The sequence below is a fragment of the Palaemon carinicauda genome, chromosome 35, assembly GCF_036898095.1.
Source record: "Palaemon carinicauda isolate YSFRI2023 chromosome 35, ASM3689809v2, whole genome shotgun sequence".
NCBI classification, from domain to species: domain Eukaryota; kingdom Metazoa; phylum Arthropoda; class Malacostraca; order Decapoda; family Palaemonidae; genus Palaemon; species Palaemon carinicauda.
Genome location: NC_090759.1, coordinates 19,601,005 through 19,613,091, shown reverse-complemented (window position 1 = coordinate 19,613,091; position 12,087 = coordinate 19,601,005). Strand labels below are relative to the sequence as shown.

General features: G+C 34.6%; 1 protein-coding gene across 1 annotated transcript in view; it reads right to left on the bottom strand.

Annotated features, from left to right (window-relative positions):
* Positions 1-11,243, bottom strand: part of LOC137627402 (protein CEPU-1-like) — a 23,545-nt gene extending 12,302 nt beyond the window's left edge. The window contains exon 1 of the mRNA XM_068358491.1: positions 10,975-11,243. The gene's annotated coding sequence lies outside the window, so the exon portion shown is untranslated. The remainder of the gene's footprint in view (positions 1-10,974) is intronic.
* Positions 11,244-12,087: the final 844 nt, after the last annotated feature.

Genomic DNA, 12,087 nt, shown 5'->3' with positions numbered 1-12,087 from the left:
CAACTACTTTAACTGGTCATACATTAGACTTAATTATAAGTGAGGACATGAATAATATTGTATCTGATATAAGAGTCGAAGAGAAATGTGCTATCTCCCCAGTACACAAACTTTATTACGTTTAGTCTACCTCTACAGAAACATGCATTAGTAAAGAAGATAAACTTTAGACATAAATCAAATTTTTCTCCTACCGTATTTATTGAAGAAGTTACAAAGAAAATAAATGATGCCATCAACATTCCCTGTGATCATGATGACCAACGTCTGTTAGGAGCTAAGTGTGCTAACTGTCTTATGACCACTTGCAATAAAGTGAGTAAAAGTGAATATGACACCATGTGCCCACCGATGGAAAAGACTATAACCGTAAAAGACCAATCTCCTTGGTTTGATGGAGAGACTTTGGTAAAAAAGAGGGAAAAAAAAGACATAAAGAAAGAAAGTGGAATAGGTTAAAAACTGAAAGTACTTGGGTAGAATACAAAACTGCTGCGTGTCAATATAACTACCTACTAAGAAGGGAAAAAAGGGAATACTATAAGAGAAAGATCCTCGAAGCAGCAAAAGACATAAATAAGTTATATCGTCTCATGAATGGTATAATGGGAAATGTAAAAGAAAAGAAGCTACCTGATGGATACAGTGACTAGGAACTAGCAAATAATTTTCTAGTATTCTTTAAAAACAAAATTGGAAGCATAACCAGATCATTTGTAAATACTCAACATCAGATTAATGATACACCAGACACACAGACAAAATTAATACGATTTAACAACATAACACAAGATGACATCACCAGAATTATCAAGAGAGCAAAGAAAACCAACTGCGCGATCGATCCTATGCCAATAACTGAAGTAATTGGAGAGAGAAACTTTTCTAGTCTAGCCAAAATAATAATGAGAATAGCAAATGCAAGCATTGATGAATGTAAGTTTCCTAAATCTGAGAAAATGGCTATAGTCACACCACGTCTGAAAAATGCACTGGACTACCAGGAATTAAGCTCATATAGACCTATTTCAAATCTATCATTTGTCTCAAAAGTGCTTGAATATGTAATTCTTGAACAACTAGTCAGCCACTTAGAAGTAATAGAAGCTTTGCCTGACAATCAATCTGCCTACAGAAAACTATACTCTACGGAGGCAGCCATCTGCTCTGTTGTAAATATGCTAGAAATGATGGATGAAAATAAATGTGGTATTTTAATATTGCTCGATCTCAGTGCTGCTTTTCATACAGTTGTGCATGAACTGCTACTAAATGATCTACGGTCCATCGGCGTTTAAGATCAAGCTTTCAAATACTTAAAAGACTACTTGGTTGGTAGAAATTACTGTGTACAAATTAGAAACTCTTATTCATCATATGAACCCTTGAACAGAGGGGTACCCCAGGGGAGTGTACTTGGCCCAGTCTTATTCTGCATCTATACTATTAGTCTATCGAAAATGCTACAAAGGCATGGCGTGAAGTTTTAACTATTTTCAGATGACACACAATTTTACTTCTCCATAAATGATATACATGACACTACTGAAACTCTAAACCGAATCCTTGATAGTGTTAGAGAGTGGATGACATTTAACCCTGGATAGGTACGCTCCTCGGACACCCCTTTAAGGGTATACTCGGACGCGAACGACCCCGACGCCAAAAAAAAAATCTTGAAAAATCAGTTTTTGCAGTAACCTCCTTTTTTTTTTTGCCAAAAAAAACTTCAATGAATGCTTAAAACAACTGTAAAAATAAATACTACTCATCTGCAGAAAAACTATTTATTATAAATATTTTAAAAAATTAAGTAGAAAAAAAAAAAGACCTGACATAAAAATTCATAAAAAAAAGTTTATACATATATACACAAATCCTTTTAGGAATTGATTCTTGAATGTTTAGGACACATCTTGATGTATTTTGGATGAAGTCAGACCCATGGAGGTGAAGATCTGAAATGAGAAAAAAAGGGTAACTTTTTTTGGCCAAAAAATTTGTCCAAATTTCATGAATTTTTTTGGGTACCCAAATGAAATAGGAAGTGGCTAATTTTTTTAGGGAATAAACATATGTTATCCTAAAATAGAAATATGTAAAAAAATCTTCATTATTTTGTAAATTACATTTATATCAGGGGCCATATCTAAAGGTAATTTTTTGAGTACTTAGAAATTTCGTAAAAAAATACATATATTTAATATATAATATGATATTTATGCAGGTAAAAATATACCAAAATATCACAAATTCTATAGGGAACAAGAATATATATATAGATAGGGCAGCTTACGCTTCGGATATGTCCACAAAATGGCCGCCAACCACACTGACTCAGACTCCCTAATCTGCCACTTGAAATGTAGGAAGGGTATGTCAATTTCAAGGTGTTATTTACTAATCTAATTATTATTGGATATGCATAAAAATTGTATGGTGGGTTGCTGGATAATTGTCGATTATTTTACGACTATAAAATTAAAATTCTGACCCAAAAAAATTTTTTTGAAGGGAAATAAAATCGAAAAAAAAAATGTAAAACAATATAATATTTTAGCTAAAAAAATTTGATGATATTCAATCAAAAAAAAAGTAAACAAAATTTCCCGACAAATAAACATCTAGAGGAATCATTACTCTGTGATAGTTCCTTAGTACGTAGTAATTTTGAAAGAATTGGGAAAAAACGAAAAAATGGCAATCACCGGAAAATCGAACACATACCTATATATACGCCATATCTGGCTAAAAAAAAGATAGGCATGGGTCGCCAGATCATCTAGAAACACTTTCCAACATTATAAAAGTATAAGTTTTGCGACACTACTTGCCAATTCCTTACGGTAACATGACTAAGCAAAAAAATGCAAAACAAATAAAAAGGGGCACTCGCGGAAAAATGGCTAACATTCTAATATACGGCATTTCAGAAAAAAAAAATTCAGCCACGTGCTAGGCAAACCATCAAGGCACATTTTCCGACAAATAAACATCCAAATGAATAATTACTCTGTGATAGTTCCTTAGTACGTAGTAATTTTGAAAGAAATGGGAAAAAACGAAAAATGGCAATCACAGGAAAATCGAACACATACCTATATATACGCCATATCTGGCTAAAAAAAGAAGATAGGCATGGGTAGCCAGATCATCTAGAAACACTTTCCAACACTATAAAATTATAAGTTTTGCGACACTACTTGCCAATTCCTTACGGTAACATGACTAAGCAAAAAAATGCAAAACAAATAAAAAGGGGCAATCGTGGAAAAATGGCCATTCTAATATACGGCATTCCAGAAAAAAAAAATTTCAGCCACGTGCTAGGCAAACCATCAAGGCACATTTTCCGACAAATAAACATATAAATGAAATATTACTCTGTGATAGTTCCTTAGTACGTAGTAATTTTGAAAGAAATGGGAAAAAACGAAAAAATGGCAATCACAGGAAAATCGAACACATACTTATATATACGCCATATCTGGCTAAAAAAAAAATAGGCATGGGTAGCCAGATCATCTAGAAACACTTTCCAACACTATAAAAATATAAGTTTTGCGACACTACTTGCCAATTCCTTAAGGTAACATGACTAAGCAAAAAAATGCAAAGCAAATAAAAAGGGGCACTCGCGGAAAAATGCCCAACATTCTAATATACGGCATCTCAGATAAAAAAAAAAAGACATGCACGTGTTTGCCCAACCATCAAGGCACACTTTCTAACACAAACATGAAAAAAAATCAATAATATACGGCAATTCCTTACTACGTAGTAAATTTTTACAAATATTGAAAAAAAACAGAAATTGGCAACCGCAGTTAAATACCCAATATACCAATAACTACGTCGTATCTGACAAAAACAAAATCACGCATGGGTAGCCAGATCATCTAGACACACTTTCCAACACTAAAAAAGCAAAAGTTTTACGATACTATTTGGCAATATCTTACGGAAAAATGACTTGGCAAAAAAATGAAAAAAAATGAAAAAGGGACACTCGCGGTAAAATGCCCGACATTCTAATATACGGCATCTCAGATAAAAAAAAAGACATGCACGTGTTAGCCCAACCATCAAGGCACACTTTCTAACACATAAACATGAAAAAAAAAATGAATAATATACGGCAATTCCTTACTACGTAGTAATTTTTACAAATATTGAAAAAAAACAGAAATTGGTAACCGCAGTTAAATACCCAATATACCAATAACTACGTCGTATCTGACAAAAACAAAGTCATGCATGGGTAGCCAGATCATCTAGACACACTTTCCAACACTAAACAAGCAAAAGTTTTACGACCCTATTTGGCAATATCTTACGGAAAAATGACTTGGCAAAAAAATGAAAAAAAATGAAAAAGGGGCACTCGCGGTAAAATGGTCCTCGTGGTGATGAACGACATTTTAACTAAAAAAAAAATCATGCACATGGTAGCCAAACAATCCACCAAGACTTTCCACAACTGATAACCTATACAAGTTGCACCATTCTACGACAATTTCATAATACGTAATAACTTTGATAATTATGCAAACTACCTTAGAAGGGTAAACTCGGTCGCGAACGACCCCGACGCGTCTCAGAAATCGGGGAAGGAGTACAGCTACAGCAATGCACATCTGGACACTACTAGAGCGTGTAGGGGAGACACCTCCTGCAGGTCGATCACCCACAAATTCAGTCACGGGGGTGAGTCACGTGAGAAAACCCTGTTTTTTTTTGACGCTCGGGGTCGCAAACGACCCATCGTACCTATCCAGGGTTAAACAGCTAAAATTAAATGAGAACAAAACTGAATTCATGGTGGTGGCCAAGAGAAACTGTGAGAAACTTAGGTGATATTCAAATGAACATAAATAATGAGTGGTGCCGATATCTAGTAAAGTTCGAGATCTAGGTGTATTTCTTGACTGTAACCTGTCTCTAAATGCCCAAATAAATAATGTAATAAAAAGTGCTGGTTATCATCTAAGAAATATTGCGTTTATAAAAAAAGTCCCTGGACGAAAATTTTGTTAAGAAACTTGTCATAAACTGTGTTATTACCAGGACTGACTACTGCAACTCCATCTACTACAATTTACCACAAGTCCAACTTAAGAAATTACAAAACATAATAAACAGAGGAGCAATACTTATAAACTCCACCTAAAGAAAGGATCACCCCTATACTAATTGATTTACACTGGCTGCCGATTAAAGCGAGAATTGAATTTAAAATACGTACAAAAACCCACCAAGTTATCAGAATTGGTCGTCCAAAATACTTAAGAGAATTGCTACATATTGCGCAGCCAACAAATCGTGTTGACACGAGGATAGTTACAGATGGCTTCAAACTGTTGGAACCTACTATCGTTTCCAGAGGCCGTGTAATAATGTTTTTCCCAAATATCTAACAAACCAGCTTAAGAATTTCCATGAAACTGCAGCAATGAATGTTTCAGACATTGGCCTAATTTTTGGTTGTACGATGAATTGACAGATGTGCTTAATTAACCCGTTGACTCTTAGAAAAAAAAAAAGAGGAACTTCTTCCCTTCCTTCAGAGCGTTTCGAAGAAGTGTTACTTAATCACGTAACTGTGACGCAGAGGTTCCCCCAACTCTCCTTCGGTGTCTACACCTATGGCTATCCTACTACCCCCCACCCCCTTTTTTTTCCTTCTTGCCTTCTTTCCTTCATTTCCATTAGGCTACCGAGTAAATCCCTGTTAGGAAAGACTATGTACTGCACATATAAAATGAGCCGGAAGAGCAATAAAATGTTTTATGGTGGTAGATAATGATTAGATGATTAACACAAATTATCAAACATAATAGAAGAGGTTTAAAACAGGGGTGTGGAATCGCACTGAAAAATATTCTACTCGGACTCCTACAAATTTTAGATTTGCGACTAAAAAAATAAAATAAGATAAAAAAAATAAAATAAAAACATTAGTAGAAATAGAAAACATTTTTTTCCTTGAGAGTGATGATGAGTAAAATGTATAAGTGTCCATTGCTTGTTTTTTTTTATCTCTCATAAATCTATGGTTTCCAGCAATTGGTGATAACATTATTTTGGAAAAGCAAAGCTAATGAATACTTTGATACGAGTATATCAGCTTGGCATGTAGACAATGTCAATGGATTTCTCAAGTAAGGTTGATTGGTTCATTAATATAAGTCTGGTATAATTCCAGTGACAAAGTCCTAATGATATTTGTCACATACCTTTTAAGTAACAAAAATAGGTACTGGTACTTATAACGTAAATAAATATATAAAACTATAGGTTGAAATATAATAAATCTTATGTATGTATGAAAACACACACACACACACACACACACATATATATATATATATATATATATATATATATATATATATATATATATATATATATATATATATATATATATATAAAGTATGTGTATATATATATATATATATATATATATATATATATATATATATATAAAGTATGTATATATATATATATATATATATATATATATATATATATATATATATATATATATATATATATATGATTTCAAAATTTAGCAAATGGCCGATGTCAATGCCCTTGTGCGAAGTGTAGGGTTAGCATGGCTTCTTTCGTCTCCTGTCATAAGTCTCATTCTTGATCTTCAATGTAAGTGAGTGGGTAAGATATAAAACATTGGTCTTGTGTTTAGGTAAAGTCTGAAGTCACGAATCACATTACCAGGTATGCTGAAATTTTACTGACAAAGAATTTCGTATTGCTTGGGGTAGGTCATATGACAGTTATCTATGGAGTTAAGCAGGCGTTTAATAATTCGGGGGATGGGAGGTACAGGGGAAGAAACGTTATAACAACGTCACTGAGGGACGTCATCGCTTTTGCGAATGTGTGGGTGGCTAAGACTGGCTTTAGCCTCATTTTCTTAAGTAACAAAGTTAATGAAACGTATTTGGCAATGCACAGTATTTCCCAAAATTAAGCCATTGTATGAAGCGCTCCCTGCTTTGATATCAATGAAATCCATCAGTTATTTTAGGAGTTATTAAAAAAAAAACACTATTACACGGCCTCTGGAAACGATAGTAGATTTATGTCTACTTTAGGCTCCAGAGCCTTTATATATGCGGCTCCGAGACCAAATAATAAGCTCCCACGAAACATTCGAATGATTGAGGACTTAAGACTTTCAAGAGGAAACTGAAGACTTTCTTATTCCATGAGTCTTTTGACAGTGACGATTTAACAGTAAATGAACAATATGTGACTTGAAAAGATAAATACTGTGAACGAACAAAGTAAAACGACAGTGGAGGTCCGGTAGAGAGTGGGGTTCCCCTGCTGCATGGGACCGGAAAAGCAGCCATCAAAGTAACGTAGGTAAAATCCTGGTTTATAAATTATCCTTCCTGGTCGTCCACTTACAAAAATCAATGAAGCTACACTAATCAATTTGATTGGTTCATCAAAACTTACCTTTAGTTTACTTCCCTTCTTCAAGCAAACCTAACTTTGGTGTCAGTTTTCTCAACCTTTCTCGTATCCCAAGAGCATAATTTGTCTCCGTTGCAGAAATAACGAGTCAAATGAATTATTTATAAATAATTCTGAAAACAAAAACTGCTCTGCCCGGTTTGGGATTCTTGGAAAATCTTTAGAATATCCCATGTCGTGCACCACAGTCACAACTAAATCACTTAAATCCTCTGCAATATTAAAATTATTATTATTATTATTATTATTGGCAGTAGTAGTAGTAGTAAAGCTACAACCCTAGTTGGGAAAGTAGGATGCCATAAGACCAAGGAAAAATAGCCCGGTAAGGTAAGGAAATAAGGAAATAAATCAACTATACTAAAAGCAATAAACAATTAAAATAAAATATTTCAAGAACAATAACAACATATATAAACTATAAAAAAGGACTTATGTCAACCTGTTCAAGTTGTGAAAACAGATAGGTTGTCGTCAAGTGCCTAAATATCTCTCAACATAAGCACTTGAACGTTTGCACAGGTGGACTTTGTAAATCATATACATTCCTTCATCAGAATTCCAACTTAATGCCTTTGATCAAAGGCACTGGAGAGGGGTCATTTGGGTAACTGACTCCTTGGCGTAGGAATAACGGTTTGGAAGATCATAATTCCATCTTTATTGATGCTTATGTCTAATGATGAATGCCCGAGATTTCCATTTACGTGGATCATTGGGGAATAAGAAATATGGCACACAAACGATCTGAGGTTGGTCTAACTTCAAGCAAGCAGCAAACGAAAACTGAGTATTTGTAGGGCTAGTGACACGTGGATTACAGAAAAGAGTAACGTCACAATTTTAGTAGCCGTGAATCCATCCTCAGCATCTCTTAGGGCCCGGCCAGACCAAGCGCGGGTAGCGGCGAGGTTAGCGGCAAGAGGTTCCAGCTGGTAATTGAAACCTAAAGTATCTTATATAGGTGGCCAGATAGGAGACGCGGGAAGCCTCAAGCCACCAAACCATGTTTCATGTTTTAATAAATCGCGGCGGCTTGAGCGACTTCACCCAAGATTACGCCATTTTTCATCAGTTCCTGAAGGGGTACGCGTTCAATTGTTCGTTTCCAGCCATTACTAATCAACAATTTATTGGGAGGTGTTTCGGAGAGCAAAAATGGATTAAATAAATGGAAGTTATGGCAATCAACTGCAAATGGATGGTAATAAAATAGTGGGTAGGCCTACGCTTTTTTGTGCTTTGCAACCTATTTAATCACCATTTAGTTATATATGTATACACACACACACACACACACACACACACACACATTATATATATATATATATATATATATATATATATATATATATATATATATATATATATATATATATATATATATATATATAAAGATATAGAGAAAATTTCAAATGTGAAAAGAATCGTATGTACATTTAAACAATATATCTTATGCAAATGCTAGTTAATTCTGGAATGAAAGGGACAATGATTTTTCGTGAACTTTATCATATCTGAAGCAATTATAATAGCTGGTAAAAAAAAGATTGAGGTTGTCTATAGTTCGACGTTTTTTTTTTTATTTTTTTTTTGAGTCTGAATTCAGGAAGGATGTTCCCATCAAAGAATCTAAAGACTTGTGAAATATGCAGATATTCATTAAATCTGTCGCCTTACAAACGAGACTGGCAACATTAATTTCAAAATTAACTTATTTTCCCTTCTCTGTTTATTAAAATCGTGAATCCACACTCTTGTGTAATTTATAGTTCAGATTAAAATAACGATTTTCAATCGTAAGTCATTTCCTACTCAAAGACCATCGTCATGTTGACGAGGAAGGCTATCAGCTGGGAGTGAGGAGGCAAGACAGGTGTGGCGGTTCCGGTGTGGCCACCCAACATCTTGTTGCTGGCTTGCCGCCGAGTCATGCCACTAACCTCGCCGCTCAACGCGTTTGGTCTCGCCTATTGACTGACGCAAAGGTCCTCAGCCGTAAATTGGATTTATTAATATAGGTTTTATAGACCAGAGCTGGGTCCTGTGATGACATCCAGCGTCCAAGTACAACGGGCGGATAATCTTCTAGTTACACTGAAGTAAAAGTTAGAAGAGGTTGGACAGACGAAGTAGAAAGATATGAAACAACTTAACAAGTGCATCTATGGCTTGAAGGACCCTTAAGCAATACTTGTAACAGAATACGCTTCGTGGGGCGTGTTGACGACATGTCACCCCCCTCCCCACACACACACAACAACACCCCACCCCCGCCCAACACACAACACCAACAATCATATACTCAAAGTTTAAAGAAAGAAGTCAGTTGGCGCGCAGATTAAAATTTAAAGGTCACGGTCAGTGACATCAGTCTAGCCATCCCAAAGGTTGCATTTGGTTGTATTCAGTATCTGGTAAACAATATTCAGGGACTGAGTCCAAGAGTTAAAGATCTACTTATTATATTTGTCTTCCAGGGATATTGTTTTATTATCATTATTATGAAATGCTTTGTTGAAATGCTTTAGACGTCTTATCCCAACGTAGTAAATTTCAAATACAGTCTGAAAGAATATTTACCAAGGAAAGAAGTAGCCCCGAAAGTGAAAAATGTGATAGTAATACAGGCAATGAAAATCAAGACTGCTTAGCTCATAAATTATTGGTCAAGTGTTCATGTACACAGGGCAACCGAACAAATAAAGTAGATGAATTGCCTTGGAAATTTGTCTTACTAGTCTCATTTTAAGATAAGTTGGATTTAATCAAGAATTATGGACAGGTGATGAGATTCTTGACGTAATCTACTGAAACATGCAGAGAATGAAACGCCTTCAAGTATACCCGGTAAAAGGGAGGGGGGGGGGGGAATCATTAAATAAGAACTCTTTATGACCAGATGAAACTTGCTAGAGTGGCCTTTCCTTTTGATATTATATTTCTTTGCAAAAAATGTCTAATCTATAGAATTAGGCATTTGAAAATAAAAATGAAAAATCAATAAAAAATCAAGAGATTACAGAAGTATAAATCGGAAATATATGAAAATTGTAAAATAGTGTAAAATAAATTGATGACCTAATTATGAAACTGAAAATATCTAATTTATAAATGAAAATTGTGATAAAAAAAAACATCGTAAATAAATTGAGAAATAATTTACGAAACTGCCAATCATATCCTATTAAATTTATACTTCTATACAAGTAATGAACTGAAATTATTTTACTTCATGTTTTCTCTAACTATGTTACATGAGTGATATAGTAAAGAATATATAAAATTTCCATGAGAAATTAGCAATGAGTAAAGAGTGAATAAACAGAAGTAAATACGCAAGGGTTCCTTTGAGGCAAAGCAAAGGCTTTGATGACGTCATGCCCAGAAGTAGCTTAAATCGTACCGCTACCCGGCCGACCTTATGTATGTAGTTACAATACATCATGTACATGCTTTCTGACTGACCTTATATATCTTTAGACAGTGGAGTAAGTGATTATGCCCGAAGGGGTTTCTTTTGGGCAGCTTGTGGTTGGAGTCAGTAGGATTAATGACCGGATACCCCCGCAGTCGATGGAAGTAGACATAAATCCTGAAGAAATTTTGCAACGGAACTTATGGCAAGAACGAAGTACCTGGTCAAACCAACTATCACACTCTTCACACTGAGTAAAAGGATGATACTGCTCTCACGGTCACTGAAGTGGTGAAGTTACTCACAGGACTCAGTGTCGGGCTGTCGGGTTCTTTGTTTATCTATGCATTGCTTGCCAGCCCAAAGTATTATACGGCTCACTCGTTAGGCACTGTCTTTACTTCTCAAGGACAACGAATCAAATATATATATATATATATATATATATATATATATATATATATATATATATATATATATATATATATATATATATCCTATGTCTGAAGATGATGATGATGATACTGCAGATACATAATAATGGCAGATTCCGGTGAAGGATACAAGATTGGTGTGACGTTTGTCTTTAAGTGTTAAATGAACTGACACCCAAACTTTGGGTCTAGACCTACGTATTATTTCAGTTGAGATTTTTAATTGTAGGACCACAAGATTTCATTGTCAATGAAATATGTGACAGGTGTAGGGCGAGGGACTGTGTTTATATATATATATATATATATATATATATATATATATATATATATATATATATATATATATATATATATATATATATATATATATATATATATATATTAGTAACAATGATAAATAGAAGAATTAATAAATTTGGTAAATGTCTTTGGTGAGTAGGTCTATGGGTAGTCTATATTGGAAGTTTGATTAACTATCTTGGAATTAGGACTAGGGAAAGCATACACGCTTTTTTCTTTAAGACTGCTGGCCATTTGTGATGAAGATGATAGTATGGGGTTTAGGGCTGAATTCCAAGAACTAGAACTAAGAAAGTCGTGAGACACGGGCTCTACACGAGCTTCCTTACAGTACATAGGCCTACTTATATCCTTCTACTTGAGCTTCAAAAAATGTTTCCTCTTTTCCGCCTTGCTGTCCAACCCCTTAATAAAATGTAGGCCTAC